The sequence below is a fragment of the Miscanthus floridulus genome, chromosome 12 (assembly GCF_019320115.1).
Source record: "Miscanthus floridulus cultivar M001 chromosome 12, ASM1932011v1, whole genome shotgun sequence".
In the NCBI taxonomy this organism is placed as follows: domain Eukaryota; kingdom Viridiplantae; phylum Streptophyta; class Magnoliopsida; order Poales; family Poaceae; genus Miscanthus; species Miscanthus floridulus.
In genome coordinates, this window is record NC_089591.1 from 23,079,534 (window position 1) to 23,101,112 (window position 21,579).

At 44.0% G+C, this 21,579-nt stretch overlaps 1 pseudogene; it reads left to right on the forward strand.

Annotated features, from left to right (window-relative positions):
- Window positions 1-1,728: 1,728 nt before the first annotated feature.
- Window positions 1,729-14,047, forward strand: LOC136497999 (short-chain dehydrogenase TIC 32, chloroplastic-like; annotated as a pseudogene).
- Window positions 14,048-21,579: the final 7,532 nt, after the last annotated feature.

Here is a 21,579-nt window from a genome sequence, read left to right on the forward strand (position 1 = left end):
TGCTGACACCTTTGTATTGCAGAATGAGCTGCAATCAGGAATCCAACGAAGCATGTCATACTGAGAAACAAAAGTTCAATACAAGGTATAACTGGTGCATAGATGTATATGGTTGTCTTACCAGGCATTACTACATGGTTGCTTTGGAATTTGGATAACCTTGTTTGTAGTTTGTTATTGTCTTCTACTAACGTCTCCCTATCCCTATGATGGTCTTTTATCGTGCCATGTAAACTGACTCCTTTTTTCATTCATATGTCCTTCGAGTGACTGATCCAGCTGAGCGTGAACTTGTGCAGATTGTCAATAGCATGGACAGCAGTGATGACACAAGTCAAACATCGAGTGAATCAAGCTCCAGTTTTTGGGACTTGGTTACGTACGCAGTTGCCATTGGTGGATATGCAGCTGCCATGTCAAGTGCAGGTCCAGTGCTGAACCCTTCGTTCCCTGTGGAAGAATCTGAACGGCCGACAATGGGTTGAGAAGAACTTGCTAGATGCAAGCAGAAGCTTTGACAACTTTAGTGTTAATGTGAAATCACCCATAGAGCATTGTGCTGTGTATATATTGCCTCACTGTCCTCTTCACTGAAATACTCGCCATCAGATTCTCATTTTTAGTTGACCTATCTGTGTACTCTTTTGTGCAGACCTGTTCTCAATGTTTGAAGATGATAAAGAGAAATTGCTTGTGCAGTATGAACTGCAGAGTAAGTAGTAGACAGCTAGTTCCTTAAGTTGTGTTTATGAGTTTGCTGCTCTGACATGCCTTTTAACAGGGAAGAAGGAGAAGGCTACTCTATCTGAACTTGAGAAAACATTTTCGGAGAAGATAGCAAATGCAGAAGAATCTCTGAAGAAGATGAAGCAGGTAAATGTTGCAGCATGCTTGATTTTCCGATTACTGATCTCACCACCATGCATCGTTACCGTGACAACTTCTAATGGTTCACGAAACATAATCAGTTCTCTAATTCTGCATTCATGCTTGACAGGACGAAAATCAATTCACATCCTTCGCAAGTCCATCGGCTCATTTCTGAGCGGCGACCCTGATGATCAGTCTGGTCAAGATGATGACTGAATAAGCTGCTCTCACCAAATGGTTTCTACTTTTAGATCTATGTGGATAATATGTTATTGGAGAATATATATCATCAGTGCATAGGGGAGTCAAGGATATATATAGGGAGTTGATAGTTTGTGACTGCACAACTCGTGTGCTTAGTTTTCATCGGCTCGAGCTGTGATGTTATGGAGAACGATTTCACGTTATTTACTTGGTGGATTTTAGTAGGCTTGTGCTATCTGTTAGATGTACTGAACTGTAGAATATTATAATTGTTCCACGTAATGGCTACTATAGATTTAGAGGACTGTAGACATTTGGAAATATTTGGTGATGACTAATTAGCCATCGTAATGGGGCACACAAGTTGTGGTGCCGTTTGTTGATTCCCGCCGGAATTTGAATTGAATTGGTTGCTGTCAGAAATTTGAATTGGATGAACTGCTTCGGCTGCTGCTGGCTGATGGGCTGCTTGCTCGGCTGAAGCTTGCTGCCTGGCCGCTTCAGCAGTAGGCCCAAATCAGCCAAAAGAAGTGCAGCCGAACACGTTGTATAACTTTTTTTTGACAGAGCGACTAATATATTTTGCATTGACAGGGTGTCTTTTTTTCCCTCTTTCAGCGCATATATTTTTATTCCTCTTTTTTCCCTCACTTTCTCCATACCATCCGATGAGACGGTGACAGATGAGTTGCTTTGCAGGAGAGCGACATGTTGGGCCTGCTTCAGCGGCGGAGGAGCCCCTCGGGGTTCTCGCCGTCGTCGACGGCAGAGGAGGTCACCACCGGCATCTGTGGCTCCGGCCTCGTCGCTATCGTCACCGGTCACTTACTGCTGCCTTCCTCTTCCCTCTTGTAGCCGTCCTTGCTATTTGATTGGGTTTTGTCAGTCCTGATTTGTCACTCCCCTGATTCTTGATTTTTAGTCTATTATTGACTAGTATTAGAGCATCAGTGGATTTAGATTTGCCCTCAGTTCAACTGCTGCATATATTTTTCTAGGATTTAACATTAACAGTGCTCCAGCTCTTGCTCTGCTACTCAAATTGTGCTGCTTTCTTGAATTCTGGTGGCGACCATCTTGACGGAAAAGCTTCCTAGATACAGGTGCGTCTAGTGGGATTGGAGCTGAAACATGCCCGGGTTCTTGCGTTGCGGGGCGTGCACGTCATAATGGGGGTGAGGAATCCGTCTGCTGCTGAGCGTGTGAGGGAAGATATTCTGAGACAAGTTCCTACCGCGAAGATTGAGATCCTTGAGGTTGACCTTAGCTCGATGTCATCTGTGAGAAGATTTGTTAACGTGTTTAATGCGCTGGACCTCCCGCTGAACATTCTTATGTAAGTATAAGTGCATAACTAATCTTCAGAAATGACCACTGGCCGTGGCCGTGGCTACACTGTATTGATATGGCCAGTTGGTCACTACATTATGGCAAACTTAACGGTTGCTATGGCACGTCTCAACCACAATCACATGCTGCACACAAAGGGCCAAATTGTAGGGAGGTTTGTTCTTTGGGGCAAGTGCGTCATAAAAATTGTTGTATGATGCATCCTCATTAGAGGATGTCTAGAGCTAAAGTCTCTATTATATGTTTACAAACAACTCTTTCTGATACACTTATTTGTACTATAAAAGGTTCATGATTTGGTCGCACTTTGTTTGAAGTAATAATGCAGGGATCGCATTTGTTCCTTTCAAGCTTTCGGAGGATGGCATTGAGCTGCATTTTGCAACAAATCTCCTTGGTATGGCTATCTTGTGGTGCTGATGTCTTAGATTGTCTTTTGTCTATGTCACAAAGTAAATTTTTGTAGTCCATGCTGTTATCTCAACGTGAAAAGCTAATTTCTTCAGTTTGAGTGATGTAAAGGCATACACTAATTATCTGCGACATTATTAGAAAACACAATGACATCCTCACTTACTTGGTTGGATTTGTTCAGCTGCTGCTTGTACTACCTAATGCCCATGATTCTTCAAAAAAAAAGGCCTCATAAAGTAAATCTAACCTGTTATACGGGACATTTTTTATTGACTGATCTCTTACTCGAGAAGATAAAAGTTACGGCTAAAGAGAGCAGCATAGAAGGAAGGGTTGTGATAGTTGCTTCAGACAGCTACAAACACCCATATCGAGAGGGATTTCGTTTTGATAAGATCAATGATGAGTCTGAGTATTGTTTTCTCACTCAAAATACAGATTCTTCATTCTTTTTGCATGTTCATTACTTTGAACACGTTTTATGATTCATACGGATTTGAATTTATTTCAATCTTCAGTTCATCAAGAAAATGAATAAATGTTGGTTTTCATTAATCACAGTGAGTTGCTACTTTGTCTTTGTTGACAGCTATAACAGCATATTAGCTTACGGCCAGTCCAAGCTTGCCAACATACTGCATTCTAGTGAATTGTCTAGCCGCCTGAAGGTACCCATTCTTTCTTTTCTTTTCTTTTCTTTTCTTTCAAATGATTAAGGTGGACATGCTTTCTGTTGGTCGTCTTCATTTTATGCACTTGCTTTATTGGAAACGGAAGGTGGAGGAAGTAGTTGGCGGAGGCAGATGAGGTGGCGGATGGCTGATGGCATAAGGATTGTGTGTCCTGTGATTAAGAAGTAAAATGAAGTCTAGGAGGGAGGGAGATAAGCTCCATTTTAGGATTTATGCGGCACAGTGAACTTGTAGGGTCCTGGGTTTTTCTTTTTGCTTCTTACTTAAATGATAAATTGAGACCACAATCTCATATGTATAGTCAGGCTCCTCGTTGTGAAGCTTCTATACTCTTCCCTAACTCTATCGATGGATTTCCATATATATAGATGTCATGCCACAACAAGCGGAAGCCGGCAACAGGCTATATGGCAAGTTAGATTAATAAGGATAGATATCGGCTTAATCGGTTGGTTTGGTAAGATTGGAAGAAATTTAGGAGACCTTGTTGGCCACCGACATATGTAAGCGTGTGTTTGGATTGAGGATTCAACTGGGTTGGGATGGGTTGGACCCAGATTTAGTAGTGTTTGGTTTGGGGTTCGAGTGGGTTGGGTTGGCTCCCAGAGGGAATATGCCTGCTAGATGCAGGTTGAGCCGATTCCACCGAATCGAGCGGACCAGGGGCGGACCCTAGATGAAGTGGAACGGTGCGTACAGCGGGCGAGGGGCGAGGCGAGCCACGCGAGGTGGGGTTGGGTGGTGGCGCAGTGGTGGGAGATGGGGCTGGGTGCGGGTCGGTGAGCCGCGCTGGGCGCGGAGACAAGGGCTGGGCGAGCGGTGCTGGATGCCCAGCGACCGGCATGGAGGCGGGGCGGGGTGCGGGGCCGGCAAGCCGCGCTGGGCGCGGAGGCGGGGTTGGGTGTAGTGCCTGGCGAGCCGCCCTGGAGGAGATCCAGAAGGCCGCGCCGAAGGAGAACCAGCAGGCCATGAGGAGCAGCAATCCGCTGGCGAGCTGCGGTCACAAGGTGGAGTAGGCCGTCGCCGGGGAAGCACGTCGAGCCAGAGGAGCAGGCCATGGCTGAGTGAAGGAGGAGCGGCGGCGGCGAAGGACGACCCTGGCAAAGAAGAGAACAAAGGAAGAAGGAAGAAGAGAACAAAGGAGAAGATGACATATGGACCCCACACGTCAGCTATCTCATCCCACATCTACTAACCTTCAAACCAAACAGAGAACCAGAATGGACCCATTCCTATCAATAAAACACGAGATGGGTCGAACCCATCCCAAAAAAACTAGGCCAGGTCCAACCCATCCCACATGGCCCTAGATCCAAACGCACGCTAAGTCCCTTGGGGACGTAACATCAAGCAATAAAATAATCCTTCTTCCTATCTCTCTTTCTCTACCCCTAACCCTCCACCATAGATCGATGGCAGCCAGGCACAGAGCCTCGGCAATGGACCGGTCACTCCTACCATCTTGGCTGGTTTGGTCCTACGCCTATGCTTCCCCTACCTAGCCGTAAGATATTGGTATAAGTATCAGGCATTCCTACACCTGCCGCCATGCTGCCCAAACCGGATGACGGCAAGACGACGAAAGCCGCTGACCTCCACGTGGTGATTGCCACCCTGGTGTCCAAACTCGGGTCCATGGAGATGGCCATCCGGGACATCAGCTAGCTGCAACAAGCAACATGCGTCCCTCCAACGATCGGAATCTAAGGCCCCCCAACACCGTGACGGCTACCGCTCCCTGGCCCAGGGACAACATGGCGACCAACCCTCAATGTTCTAGAAGATGGAGTTCCTACAGTTCGACGGGAGTGTGACCCGTTGTCATTCATCAATTCCTCCAAATTATACTTCTCTAGCAGCGCATCATCGAGGGGGTCTATATGGCCTCCTACAATTTGGAGGGCTCAGCTCAGATTTGGTACACCATGTGAGTGGAAGTCTCCCCACTATTCCATTCATTGATCAAGAGTTTATAAAGGAGTTACATGACTCTTCCACTACTAAGACTCTTCATTCTAGACTCTTCTACTACTAAGACTCTTCATTCTAGACAACACAAATTCTCTAGGCTATTCATATTCTAATACCCTCCTGCAGTCTCAACTGGGAGATGATCGAACATTGAGATTGGATCGAAAAGTTGAGGAAGACAGCAGTTGGTAATCCCTTAGTAAATATGTCAGGCAAACTGAAGGGATGTAGGAACATGTAGAAACCGCACAGCGCCTATCGATTTCCACGTGTTTGGTCCTTTGGTGATGAACTGGGTTTGTTGACAAATACACGGCACTGATGTTGTCACAATAGACAAGAGTAGCACGTGGTAAAGGACGATGAAGCTCGCCCTAAGAGTTGGCGAATCCAACAAGCCTCAGCCACTGGCATTGCAGCACTGGACCGTGAGACAGTGTGTTGGTGCTTGGATGACCGTGATATAAGATAATCGCCAAGAAACACACAATACCCATAAGTAGAGCGTCGGGTATCTGGGCAGCCTGCCCAATCGGCATCCGAGTAGATGATCAAATCATGTGACCAGGTTGTGAGAGAGAGTAAGACCGTACTCCATGGTGCCTTTGATATATCGCACAATGTGTTTGATGAGAGCAAAATGGGACTCACGGGGGTCATGCATATACAAGCAAACTTGTTGGACGACATGAGCAATGTGCGGCCGCGTGAGCATCAGGTATTGTAACGTCCCAGCAAGACTGCGATGTAGAGTAGGATCAGCAATCGGTGGTCCATCTTGGGCGGACAACTTGGAATGAACCTCAATTGGAGTTTGGCAAGGATTGCATGATGATATATTTGCCTTGTCCAAAATTTCAGCAGCATATTTAGCTTGAGGAAGGAATAGACTTGAGGATGACCACTTGGCAGAAACACCCCAAGAAGTAATGAAGATTACCAAGATCAGTCATGGCAAATACTTGCTGCATGGAGCCAATAATATGTTGAAGAAGATGGTGGGATGATGCCATCAATATGATGTCATCCACATATTACAGAAGATATGCGACATCCATCCCATGAGTGTAGATGACAAGCGAGTTGTCATGTTTAGAAGCCCAAAAACCAATTGAGGTGATGAACGCCTTGAAGCGGTTGTACCAAGCTCGTGGGGCTTGTTTGAGGCTATAGAGAGCTTTGTTGAGCTTACACACATAATTGGGACGAGTCGGATCAACAAACCCAGGAGGTTGTTGGCAATAAACAACTTCATTAAGTGTGCCATGCAGGACTACATTTTTGCCATCCAATTGATGAATAGGCCAATCACCGAAGACAGCAAGCGACAATACTATGCGGATGGTAGTGGGCTTAACCATGGGACTGAATGTCTCATCATAATCAAGACCATGCTATTGAGAAAATCCTCGCACAACCCAAGGAGCCAGAGAGCCATCAGCATTGTGCTTGTCACGGTACAACCATTTTTCTAAAACAATATTAGCATGTGGTGGCGGTGGCACAAGGTCCCATGTTTGATTAGCAATGAGGGCACCATATTTCTCCTCCATGGCACGCTTCTAATTCTGATCAGAAAGAGCACCACGATATGTTTTTGGAAGCAAGCTGACATCTGTGGAAGCCGTGGACAAATTGCAGTATGCCTTCCCGTCATGTTGTTGCGGTAGGCTGATGCTAGACTTGCCCCTGGTTTGCATGGCATGTTGGTTGATGGTGGGAGGTACAGGCACAATAGGCGCTTTGGATGAGCGCATAGCAGTTGGGATGATAGCTGTGGTGGAGCTGGAGGGCGTAGGTGATAGTGCTAGAGGAGCAGCGGGTGGTGCCTCGGAGACCAGCGGTGTTGCGATGACCGGCAATGTCACAGGTGGTTGCTGCCCACTGAGTCTATACCTATGTAACCAGGTGGCCGATAGTGGGGCAGTCCTCTAGAAGGATCCCCGGACTGATGTCTCGGGCTAGCTACAGAGGCGTTTGGGGCCAACTCTTGGATAGGGTGCCATGCCTGGACCTGGCTAGTTGTTGATGACCAACTGCTGGGGCGTGCACCACACTCGCCTCGACCGAAGCCGCTGTGCTGCCACTCATGGCTGAAGACGCAGCCCGACCAGTGTCCAGCGTGACCACTGAAGGACCAGCGAGCCTAGAGATAGCTACGAGGAGGACACCAGGTATCACCTAAAACTTGGCCGCGCGTGAGGCCTTGTTGTCAAGGAAGAGGTTGGCCACCTTGGTCCAGATGGTGGGGGCCAAGGCATTGGTCTCCATGATCAGCTGCATCACGCGAGGTGATGACGAAGAGTAGATCAAGGAGTGGATGGAGCTATCATCCGCCAACCAGGAGGCATCGGAATTTTCAGGCTCGGGGGTGCCATCTATGTGGGATGAGGCACCAAACTTGTCAACAAGAGTTTGGAAGTGTTCATGCCAAGTGGAGTAGTTGGGTGGATCAAGTTTGAGGGCAAAAGGGATATGATTTTTGACATTTATTGTGGCAAGCGCAGAAGCGAGGCTGGGGGTAGGAGATGGAGGAAGAGCAGCAACAATAGCTGCAGCCAGAGCAGTAGCAGCCTGAGTATCATCATCCATGGGCACGACAATGGAGAGGAGAGGGTGACGAGTGGAGAGGAAGGGTTGGGGAGAGGAACGATTCCTAGCTGATACCATATGACTGAAATTCTCCCCACTATTTCATTCATTGATCAAGAGTTTATAAAGGATACATGACTCTTCCACTACTAAGACTCTTCATTCTAGACTCTTCTACTACTAAGACTCTTCATTTTAAACTACACAAATTCTAGGCTATTCATATTCTAATACACTCGCCTCCAGTTCAACAAGGGCAAACCATCATGGAGCCGCTTTGTCAAGCTCAACCTCTGCTATGGACCATCATTGTGGTCGAATCCGCTGTGTGAACTCACGACCACCAAGTGGACCGGCTCGGTCAAGGAGTACCAATAAAGTTTCCTCGAGCGCCTCTAGCGTGTTGGACCCATCATCGAGAGTCAGTGGGTGCAGCTGTTCACGACAGACCTTGATCCTCTCTTAGGCATCAATGTCGAGTTAAAGAACCCCTAGTCCCACGCGCTCTCGAGCGACACGAACTGGCCGTGGCTTCTGGGGCACCAGCGGCGTGTCCATCGAGAGGGATACTGCAAAAAGTTGCTCCTACACCAAAGGAAAGATGAATCTCAACCAGAAGCATGTGGGTACCATATAGCAACAGAACGTCAAATATATCCATTCAAAATGATAAACATGACCATACAAACTATCTTGGAACACATTATCTTACATGGTAGTAGCAACGTGGCACGATGCCAGCTCAGCCAACAGGAAATGGCCTAATACATATGCTACACTAGGAACAGGTAGACATACATAGGACCTTATTGAATAAACTGATGTAGCAGAGTTTGGAGTACGGAGTAAATGTTCCTTTAAGGAACACAAAAGGCTAACACAGATAGGGGCATATATTGAAGCATAAGTGCAACAGGTACTATTTATTGCTTGATGTGCATATATTGTTGGTTATTAGGACACCAGCACGGGGGCACACGGCAACCACATGTGTGGTCTAGATAGGAGGCGTCGTGGCGGTAGGTTGATGGTGCAACACACGGATGCAGGCTACTCGCTCGTCACTGGAAAATTAAGAAAAAAGTGCAATCATTTAGTTGTTCAAGGTGCCCTAGAGACCCAACACAATAGAGTAATGTACCTTGCCTTCTCTTTCTTTGAGAAGGATAGTTCCTTCCGAGCAGATCTTGATCTTTTGCCTAGATGGCTCCTGCATCACACAAATACATCATCAGCAGGCTCGAATCCTACATTTACAGCATAATTATTTCATTCATTATGGAACCTATATACCATGGAATTGGGAACCTATATACCATGGAATTGGGTATCATCTTTAATTAGAATACAAAGTAGCATGCAAAAGTGGTAGGTGATTATATCGAGACAAAAGGTGCATACCTAGTATCCTCACGAGCACTAGAGGGCATCTCCTTTTCCCTTGCTAAGTTTTTGCCATCAACAACTAGAACAGCCTCTTGAGGTGGAGTGGAGACGCTTTCTACATAGGTGGTGGTCTTAGCCAAGGTGGAGTTGGCATCCTTGTTTTCTTTAGCAGAGTTAGTATCTGTTGTCTTAATCATTGTCTTAACACTAGGATCCTTTGGTAGGGTTGAAGTTTTACTCGGCGATGGACCCATAGGAGAGCCACCAATAGGAGCATGAGGACCACCACGCAGCATCTGTTGGAGACGCAAACACCCTCCAAGCCAAGAAAGTCAGTTGTCTAGTCCTGAATGTCTGCTCACTTATAACCACCTAGAACACATAGCTCTGGCCAACAAGACTATGGAGGGGAGCAGGAAGCAGAATCTGATTAGATGAGCTTTCTTCCGTAAGGTCAGCAGCAATGCGCCGGACAACTTGCTCTACTACACCACCGAATAAAAATATTTTTACACGTCCAGTACCGAGCCTGTTTGGCTAGGGCTGAAACGATCGTATACGATCATGGATTATTACTGCTGGCTGGTTTGGTGTGAGAGAAACGACCAAGCGAACAGGCTAACCATCCTCAATCACCACACTTAGCTTATAGCTATGTTTGTAGGGAAAACAATTACTAAGATGTGCCGACAGGCCTGTGTAAGGAAAATGAACTCTAGGTCCATTTACTTTGGATTTTGATGTTTGATGACCAACACAACCAAATTATACTAATGAATTTGCAAGTAATTGTTTTATAGTTCAATAGGGTGCAAGACGTGACTTGGATGAAGGTGACATGATGATCCCATGATCAACACCATAAGCAAGATCCTAGAAGCACAAGAGAAGACCCAAGATATCAAGCAAAGTCCATGCACAAATATGGGAACCAAGCCGGACACAAGATCGCGAAGAAACGAGCTCGGTAGAGGTGACCGGATGCGGCCCTATGAGAACCGGACACGTCCAATCAGTTGCCCGGCAACAGCAGCGACCGGACGCTGAGCAAGGTAGTGATCAGACACACTGACTTCACTGTTCATTATCGCGGCAATAATTTAGCATGACCAGACGCAGCGGCTGTGGATGATCGGACGTGCCAGGCAGTGGCATTCGATCGAGTCTAGAAAGGTTCCAGAGTGGCGCTAGCGCGACCGGACGTGTCCGATCGATGATGACCAGACTCGGCCCAGAGTCCAATCAATGCGTGCGCTCCAACGGTCGGGACGATCGGACACGTCTGGTCAGGACGACAGCAGCATCCAATTAGTAGCAGAAAGCTAGGTTTCGTCCCTAATGGCTACTTTCTCTATGGGGCTTATAAATAGACCCCCCCAATCGGCCATTTGAGAAGTGGAGAGTTAGAAAACATATCAAGGGTGTTGATACACCATTTTAGTGATCTCCACTTGCATAGTGCTTAGTGATTCATTAGGTGATTAGCGTAGGTGCTTTGCAAAGTACTTAGGTTGATTAGACCACCGCTTATGCGCTTACTCTAGGTTTAGGCCTAGTGTTTAGTGAGGTTTGCAGACCTCTTACCACTCGTTGCTTGTGTGCACCATTATTGTACATTGGAGGGGCTTGTAGTCTTGTGAGAGCACACCAACCGCGTTTGTGGTGTGGCCGCCACCGTATACCAAAGGGAATAAGGCCTGCGGTGTTTCGGCCAGAAGCTTGATAGTGAAGACGGTGGAGAGCGGTTCAGGAGAGGCTTTGCCACAAGTGGCTGAACTGGAGACCGGCTTGCACGTGGGGAAGGCCTAGAGCTATCCATGGACTTACCCGATCGGGAGCTTGGCCCTTGTGAGGGGCTCCAACAAGGACTAGAGGGAAGCTTGCGTGCTTCTCGATACCTTCAGTAAAAATACTAGAGTCGTCGATGGGAGTTTGCATATCTCTACCTTACTCTTTAGCTTGCGCATTTACATTGTAATCTTGGTTTGTGCTTTACTTTCCTAGCTTAGTGATAGGCTAGTTGATAGGTTTGGAACCTAGGTTGCATAACTCTTTTTTTGCGGTAGAGATAACAACACACTAGCAAAACCATAGTTGCACATTTAGATATCTTATGCACAGGTTTTTGCTAAGGATAGAAAAAGAGGTCTTAGTTTAGAGTTAGAGTTTTAGGTTGCCTATTTCACCCCCTCTTAGGCATCATGGTTCCTTACAAGTGGTATCAAAGCCCGGTTGGCTCAATTTGGTCCTTTGTCTTCACCGCGGTTGAGCCGATGCTATTTAGAGTGATTGGTATAGATACCTCTAGGCCTTCGCACTTTGATGACACTAACTTCCCCTACTATAAAGCTAGAATGGCTTGTCACCTTAAGGCAGTAGATTTGGGTGTTTGGAGAGTTACTCATGACAGGATGAAACCCGTTAAGAATCTTGATAAACCCACTAAGAGTGAAGAAAAAGAAATTTATTTTAATGCTAAAGCTAAAAATTGCTTGTTTGAATCGTTTAGCATGGATGTGTTTAACCAAGTGTTCACTTTAAATACTGGCATATGAAATTTGGTTAAAACTCCAAGAGCTCCATGACGGCACAACTAATATCTGTGAGCAAAAACATTGTCTAGCTAAACAAAATTATGACTCATTTAAAATGAATGATGATGAGCTTGTTTGTGATATGTATTCTCATTTAAATCTAATTATCAATGAGCTCCATTCAATAGGATTAACAAAGCTAGATGATGTGGACATCGTGAGGAAGATCATCTCCATACTACCACAAAATAAATATGCAAGCATCATCACCATTCTTCACGACATGGAGGATTTGAGCACCATGACCCCGCCCATAGTCATTGGCAAGATAGTGACATTTGAAATGTCATGGAAGATGGGTCAAGAAGAAGCCTCATCATCAAGCAAAGGCAAAGCTCTCGCATGTAGTGAGAAAAATAAGATGAAGGGCAAGCAAGTTGAGACAAGCTCAAGCTCTAGCTCCTCAAGCGAAGATGAGGATGATGATGAAGATTCAAGTGATGATGATCAATCTTCCTCCTCCACTTCCGACCTTGACTGAAGAATCAATCAAACTTATCAACAAGGTGGAGAAGATGATCCAAAGGCTCAATGTCAAGGGTGTGCCCATCCAAATTCAAGATTTCATCTTCACCAATCAAAGAAATGAGCAAAGAAAGAAAGGATGCTATGGATGCGGCGAGTTGGGGTACTTTGTGGAAGTTTGTCCAAACAAGCCCACACCTAAGACAAAGAAGAAGGCATGCAAGGACAAAGCCCTCACATCAATAAAGTCATGGGATGATTCTTCAAGTGAAGAAGAAGACCATCACAAGAGGCGAGACCACAAGCACTCGTCATCAAGCTCTTCTCGTGTGTGCCTTATGGCATGAGGTAATGAAAGCTCATCCTCTAGTGAGAGTGATAGTGATGATAAAATGCCTTCTCTTAATGAACTTGTGCAAGAAAAACTTAAATTTGCTAAGACATGCACTAGCCAACAAAAGAAACTAAAAATGTTGTAAGAAAAACTAGATAGTTCACAAGAAGCATATAAAATGTTGCTTGAACAATGAGACATTTGCTAATCTCAATATTGAACTATCTACTAAAATTGAGCAACTTGAGGCTAGTGCAACAACAAATGCATGCACAATCAATGATGAGTAACTTGTAAAGAAAAATGAAAAATTAAAAGAAAAGTTAGATAGCTCACAAGATGCGTATAAAAGTTTGCTTGCTAAAATGGAAACCATGTGCAAATATTGTGATGAGCTAACTAATAAAGTTGCTAATCTTGAAGCCGTCGGTACAACCCTCACCAAGGCACCTAAAAAGAAAAGTTCTATCTTTGACATACCTAAAAAGTATGCTTCTACTTCTTGCAATGATTTATGTTTAGACTCACCCTTGTGCAACTAAGTTTGTGTTGAGAAAGTTGTTATAGATACATGCACACAAGAGGTCGCAATGGAGAATGAGTGTCTCAAGCAAGAAGTGGCTCGCCTTACAAGGACTTGACTCAAGTAAAAGGCAAAACAGAGCAAGCTGACCTTCATCAAGATAACACCGTCAAGGGAGTGAAGAAGCTTGAGGAAGGATAAACCATGGTTTGCTATGTATGCCACAAGGAAGGCCATAAGTCTTATGAGTGCAAGGTGAAGAATGGAGGAGGAGCTAAGAAGAAAGATAAAAACAAAAAGGGAACAAGCAAGCTTTCCAACACCTACACCAACAAGGTAGACAAAAAGGCCTCCACACCTTATCTCTTGAAGAAGAAGAAAAATTACAAGGTGGTGGCCATCAAGGTGAACAAGCAAGCCAACAATGGGGCCAAATGCATTTGGGTGCCAAAGGGGATCATTTCCAACATGAAGAGCACCAAGAAGGTTTGTATCCCAAAAAGAAAGTGAGAAGTCTGATAGACTTCAGAGGAATTTGGAGACTTGGTATAGTTTTGGGTGCATTTCATGGGGTGCATCACATTGGATCATGTCAATTGTCAAGTGGGTTAGTGAACACTATGGACCCAAATTTCCCTCCCCATGTAAGATAACTAGATTTAATTTCTTGCAATTTCAATTAGCATCTAGTTTCTTTTCATGCCTAGGTTTGCATTTGTATGTTTAATCTTTTATCTTGCATACACTAGGTATATCTTATGGTAGGCATGCTCGATTTCACTCTTAACCCTTGGAGCAAACCTACATGGTTTAAATTGTTTAGGAGCATGGCACATAGCCTGTTTTACAATTGTTCATCTAATATGTGCCAAAGTCCAAATTGTAGATAATTTCTCCTGAATATCACTTTCGAAAATGATTCTTATATTCATGTGATGTCATTTTCAAATGGTATTTTTTATTCTAAAATCAATGTGCATGTCTCCTACAAGTATTTCATACTTGTGTGCATAAATTTAGGGGGAGGTTACTCTACAAGTTGAATGCTTTGAGACTAACACCTTTTTAAGCTTATCATGTGTGTAGTAGTCTCATTGCAAGGAAAATGAGGTCCCCAGAGTTAAGCATCATACTTCAAATATACACCACCTATTGCAAGTGGTATAAATCAAATTAGTTTTCACATGTGATATTTCTAAACCGATATCATCATGTCAATTTCACTTTGGTATTTATATGCTTTCTCCATGCATTATATAGATTAAACTCCCTTGAGCATTAATTTGCCAATTATGCATAAACTACATTCTCCATCATATGTATGCATATATTAAGGGGGAGCTTAGTCTATATAATATGAGAGTCAAATTTTGTGACCTATTCCACTCCACATACAAATGATCACAAAGTTTGACCCTCCCTTGTGCTACTAATGTCTTCCTTTTCGGTGTTTGATTCCAAAGGGGGAGAATTTATAGGACCAAAAGCAAGCTCGATCATATAATGGTAATAATTTACAAGTGGTAATTGTCCGAGAAAGCGAGGATAGTGGATTAGTGGAGTTAGGGGGGACTTAAATCTATAATGCCACATGAGGACATTTGCAAGGGCAAGATAAGTTTTCAAAGATGTTTACATGTGATATGCATTAGTTTATATGTGGTATATTTAGCTTACATGTGGTATCTTTTAGCATCATATAACCTTGCCCTTTGCATTGCATCCTAGCAAGTAAATAGTTTTTTAAATCCAAAAAATTTATTATTTGCTTGTTTTGGTTGTGTTGTCATCAATTACCAAAAAGGGGGAGATTGTAAGGAAAATAGGACCATAGGCCCATTTACTTTGAATTTTGGTGTTTGATGACCAACACAACCAAATTGGACTAATGAATTTGCAAGTAATTGTTTTGTAGTTCAATAGGGTGCAAGACGTGACTTGGATAAAGGCGACATGATGTTCCCACGATCAACACCATAAGCAAGACCCTAGAAGCACAAGAGAAGACCCAAGATATCAAGCAGAGTCCATGCACGAAGATAAGAACCAAGTTGGACGCAAGATCATGAAAAATGAGCTCGGCAGAGGTAACCAGACACGACCCTATGAGGACCGAACACGTCTGATCAGTAGCTTGGCAACAACAGGCGTCAGTAGTAGCAACCAGACGTTGAGCGAGGTAGTGACCAGACGCATGGACTTCACTGTTCATCGTTGCGATAATAATTCAGCGTGATCAAACACGTCGGTTGTGGACAACTGGACGTGCCAGGCAGTGGCATCCGATCGAGTCCAGAAAGGTTCCAAAGCGACGCCAGCGCGACCAAACACGTCCAATCAATGATGACTAGACTCGGCCTAGAGTCCGATCAATGTGCGCGCTCCAATGGTCGGGATGACCAGACACGTCCAGTTAGGATGACAGCAGTGTCTGGCCAGTAGCAGAAAGCTGAGTTTCGCCCCTCGATGGCTACTTTCTCTATGGGGCTTATAAATAGACATCCCAACTGGCCATTTGAGAAGTGGAGAGTTGATGAAACATACCAAGGGTGTTGATACACCATTTTAGTGATCTCCACTTGCATAGTGCTTAGTGATTCATTAGGTGATTAGCGTAGGTGCTTTACTGAAGTGCTTTGGTTGATTAGACCACCGCTTATGCGCTTGCTCTAGGATTTAGGCCTAGTGTTTAGTGAAGTTTGCATACCTCTTATCCACTCGGTGCTTGCGCGCACCATGCAACAATAGGCACAAATAAGATGAGTCAATAGGAAGGAAGTACATTATTCTCATAAGGATCCAATGAGAGGAGATCCAACATAGTCTTCCTATTAGAACCTGGGTTCATCGATAGTACTAGCTTTAGATGCACCATCTCTTGGTAGGAGCACGACCTCAGAACCTCTCCCCTATAGGCTGAGGACAAGACAAACTATGTGAGCACACTGATACAAGCATGTGGATGGGTAACTTAACAAGCAAAAAAGGTTGTGTAACAGGTTACCTAGCATGGAAAGCATTGACCTCAGGTATGTCCATGTTCATGCACCATTTTGTTGCATCACCACTCCCACATGTTGCATTACCTAGGTTAGTATTTAAATGGGTAGATCAGGATGCATGATGGGCATAGTATTTAGTATTGAGGAACGCGATGCTAACACCCACCCAAGTATTTCCTCACATGCATTCCAACAAAAACGATTATGACTGGTTCATCTTTACCGATAGTTTCAGCTAGGAACTCATCCTCAAAGGTTGTGGCATGCTCAGCCCACAAGGTTACTTGCAAAAGCTGGTCACTGCAGCATGGTGAAGGGTTATGAAAACAATAATAATTACCAACAAATGTATAAACAAATACTGAAACCAACCTTAAATCACATAGGTCCACCAAACGCCTGACAATCATCCCATTTAGACCACTGGACTATATGACTAGATGGATAACCGTAAGTTGTCCAATAACATCTGTAGAAATCCATCAGCATTACATCACTAAAGAGGCTACAGAAATCTAGACCATGAGGCTCAGCATGTACCTACTAAACCATGGGCACCATGCCTGCCTCTTGCCCTGCGATCTAAGTCCTCAAAGTCCACAAAATTAAAAACATAGAGTGGAAGATTGTTGGATAGCTCCACAGGGACATCCTCAACAACAGTCCATGTCATAAAAAAGATCATGTGTGTGTTGGGCACAGCATTGTACTTCCTTCCTTGCTTGCTAACTTGAATTTTTTTATCATGTATGAATGCCCTTCCACTAGAGCATCGACGAACTTGTTAACGTCCTTCTAGGCAATGTAGGCTGTAATGCCTACACCCTGATGCACAGAGATTCAAAGGTCCATACTAACCATGGAGTAAAACAATATAGGCACACGTGTCAGGTAGTCACATGTTCATCAACCAGAGCAAGCTCCATGGCAGTAGCACCATTTCCCCTAGAAGTCCTAGATGAGTGCCACACCCTAGCAACTCTAACCTTGATGCACCAATTGTGCCTTGTTGGATTAATATGGGATAGCAAGCTGTACTCCATCTGGCAATAGGCGAGCATGGGAAGGGGAGAAGGATCAAATGAAGCACAAAAATGAGGAAAATACAACAAACAATTGTGGGGGTGTATGGGTGACATGGAAGATGCCATAACAATTTGAGCAAGTATGGAACACACATGGCAGTAGAAGAAATAATACCATAGGGCTTGGAGGATTTCTCTATAAACAATGTTCTCAGTGAGGTTGGAGTTTGGATCGCTGTCATCATCAATCAGAACCCTATGTCCATCTCTAGATGTAACACGTGATATAGCAACATAGAGCTGTCCATGAGAAAACACTAGACGGGGCAAGTATAGGCCAACACTATGCAAAGTCTATCCATGGCTCTTATTTATAGTCATTGCATAACACAGTCGCACTAGGAATTGACATCTGCTAAGTACAAATGGCCATTTAGTACTGGATATGTGCAAGGAAATTCGATGAAGGAGGCCAATATGCGAACCAGTTATTATTTGAGCTTCCAACACATGATCTCCTAGCTATGTTATTATAAGACGTGTACCATTGCAGAGGCCAGCACTCTAGTTTAAATTGCATAAAAGCATTACGGGGAACCAATCTTTAGAATAAGCTTATGGGGGGGGGTTCCTTTAAATTACAGAGAATTTAGGAACTCGACATGATAAAGCAAGTCCAAGTTACCATGCTCCTTTGATGAATCAACCAAACTATCTGAGCTTAGGTATATCCTTTCATGGCCTGGGATTAATGAAAGCACATGGGTATTAATTTCATCAATGGTGTCATTTTTTGGAGCAACAATAGCCCATTCCCTTAGATATACTAGGACAGAATATGAGGTCTCTAGGTTAGGGTAAGTAGATCTCACAATGCCATCAACAGTAGAACCAATCCTTGGAATTAGTATATCATGTGGTATGTCGATAAGGTCAGAACCTTCATCTTCATTATGGGAAGTACCTTCTACAGTTCCATCACCAATGCTCAACACCCAATCATTGAATGATTTGATTTGTTCAGTTGGTAACCTAGCACTTGCCATCCCAAGCAGACGCATATTGATTGTAAGCCTCAGGATCCTAACATGGCTCCATAGGTAGGAGTTAGTAATGGATGCATCAACCATATCTAATCTAGGACCACCCTCAACTACAGGCATCACTTGGCAGAAATCTCCACCTAGCAACATAGTTTTCCCACCAAACACCCTATGAAAACTAGAAGAGTCTATTTGGCCAAGGATGCCACGCATGCTATGGTCTAAGGATTCAAAACAATGCCGGTGAGTCATGGGGGCCTCATCCCAAATAATCAAAGTGCTCTGCACAATTAAGTCAGCAAGAAAAGATCCCCTTTGAATATCACACATGGACGACTCATCGATAACTATAGGAATTTTAAAACGAGAATGCGCAGTACAACCTCTGAGGAGCAAGAGTGAAGAGACACCAGAAGATGCTACAGCTAGGACAATATGCTTTTCTAAGCACAAACGTGAAATGAGCACATTCCAAAGAAATGTCTTCCCAGTCCCACCATACCCATACACAAAGAAACAATGCCCTGAATTTTTGTAGACTGACTGCAGCACAACATCATATATATGTCTTTGTTCAGAGGTCAACTAGCTGGCAAGGGTATCATGCATGTGTTAGAGATTTGCAGAGTCATAAGCCATCTCCTCAGCTAGTAATCTATTTTTCATCTTATTGCTAGTGTTAAGGTCAGGTTTAGGTAAACCATGGTCCATCATTGAAGCACCATTTTTGATGAATAAGTTATCAAGTTGCAATCAGGACCTGATTCTTTAGATGATGGTCAGGAACTTTGTAGAAAGGCAACTGCATCAGCTTCTTTATTTTATACTCTATATCATCAGTGAAATATGTGTAGAATTCATGGAACAGAGACACTGCATCGCAAACAGAGCAAAAAAGAATTATAGTAACAAGAAGTTGTGGCATCTGAGCAGCTAAACCCCATAGGGATGCTTCCCTTAGAGCCTCACACACTCACTATTGTCGCTAAGGAGGCCCATAGCCTGGCAGGCATCATTGAATGTAGGATACAGGACACCACTAATCGTTCTAAGATCTTCATATGACGTAGCGCCCTTGACAACATTCAAAAGCATACAGAGGTAATAAAGCTCACCATTGCTAGGGTTAATGTATATGGCTCTACCAATTTTTGTAGGTCCCTTGTGTGGATGCCATACCTTGTCCTTCCTATTCCAAACCCATTTCGTGGGGAATTCTATGTATGTTAGCTCTCGCGTGCATGGGTACATCCTATTAGTAGAAAACCACTCAGTCAATGTTGTCCGCATGTGATGAGGGTCATCTACAATGTCAACCAATGGCTGCCTAGCTAGATACACGATAGTATTCATCCAAGGGAGATGCACAACTAACCTCTCCACTACAGGGGTCCTATAGTGTATATCAAATTCAAACATACACCATATGGCTTCATGGGAGGATAAGTAATAGCAGTCAATGTATTCTTTAACCTCATCCACATCTATAGATTGCCTCTGGGCATCTAGTGACTCCAATGGCTAGGAACCACTGGTGGTACCAATGGGAACATCATGTGAATTGCCATTGGGGGCTTGGGTGCCAAATGATTCAATCACTGCTCTAGTGCGATCTGGGCCTTTGGTTATATACTTAAACAGGTACTTGATGAGGTGTGTTTTATTGCACCACTCGACATTTATGTGTGCCATGAATCACTTTAATAGTGCCAAATTGTATGGAACAACCCACCTATTGTCAAGTCTAACCCCATACCGCTCCACAAAATGCCCAATATCAGGATGACGCCTATACCGCACAAACCCTTCCTCATCGACAAGTGTGTTTGCCTGGTAGTCTTTTGGAAAGAATTTAGAACACTTGCTATTTTTCATACATGGGCATTTTTGGTTAATCTCACCACAAGGACCATGCACCATAAATTCATCAACAAGGTTACAGCCGATAAGATCCGATTGTTGTTCTGGGGCCTCTGCACATATGATTGAGTCAATAAAAGAGGGACGTGGGCCTTTAGTGTTACCTTGAAGCCAAACCAAGATATGGACTTGGGGCATACCGCATTTTTGGAATTCAATAGTGTAGAGGACTTGAACAAATTACGAATAACATCATTGGAACCAGACGTGCATGGTAACAATTATTTTTTTAAAGCCAAGAGGCAACCTTGGCACAAAAAAGGGGCTATACCTGCTCATGTTTTCCCAAAGTAAGTCCCTTTCTTTAGCTCAGAAACAAGTTCGTCCACCTTTAGCTTGAAGATTTGGTTAACTATGTTAGATCTAGCATTAGGCCTCTACCCTAAAACAAATGCAAGAGCATCAGCTATTTCCTACCACTTTGGATTACATGTAAAAGTAATAAATAGGTCCAGAGGTCCATAGAATCAACAGATGGCCATGGCATCCTATTAGTTCTTGACCATGTATCTTTTACTCCCTGTAAAGCTAGCGGGCAAAATAACCCTTTTGCCAATGCTATTTCCATCAACATCACCCTTATGTAGTGCATCTTTAATACCCTTGTACACCTCAGATCGCAAGTTTTTATTGTTCTTTACTATAAACCTGAGTCTATTCTCCTCTACGGAGGCAAAGGCATCAACAATGTATTGCTGGAACAACCTATCGCCACGTATCAGTGTTGTTGCCTCACATCTACGCTGTTGTAACCGGAAAGCATAATACTCAAGCATAGTAACCTCATCTCTAGTCCTAATGGGCAAGGCTCCTGCTTGGCTATATTTAATTCCTAGCTTGAACCCCTGCTCCCCATGAGGGAACAAAATTGGGTATTGCAGGGCCATATAGTTGGCATGTAGGTTGCTAATTCTTCTAAGCCCACCTCCTCTATCTTGAATGGTTACGTCGGGGGTTTTCTTCTCCTCTGAGAAATCCCCCACTATCAAAGCAGCTATCTCTAATCCTATTGGTGTGCTATACTAGGGTGCGACTCTAGACCTATCGTGCAATATCCTAAGACGTAAAGATTGGCACTGCCCATGTCCCAAAAGGTCTCTAGCTATCCTAAATGATTTGACTAGCCCATTAGATTCATCAAACATTCTTACCAGGCCCTCCATAATTGTTTTGTCAACTTGGCTATTGCTATCT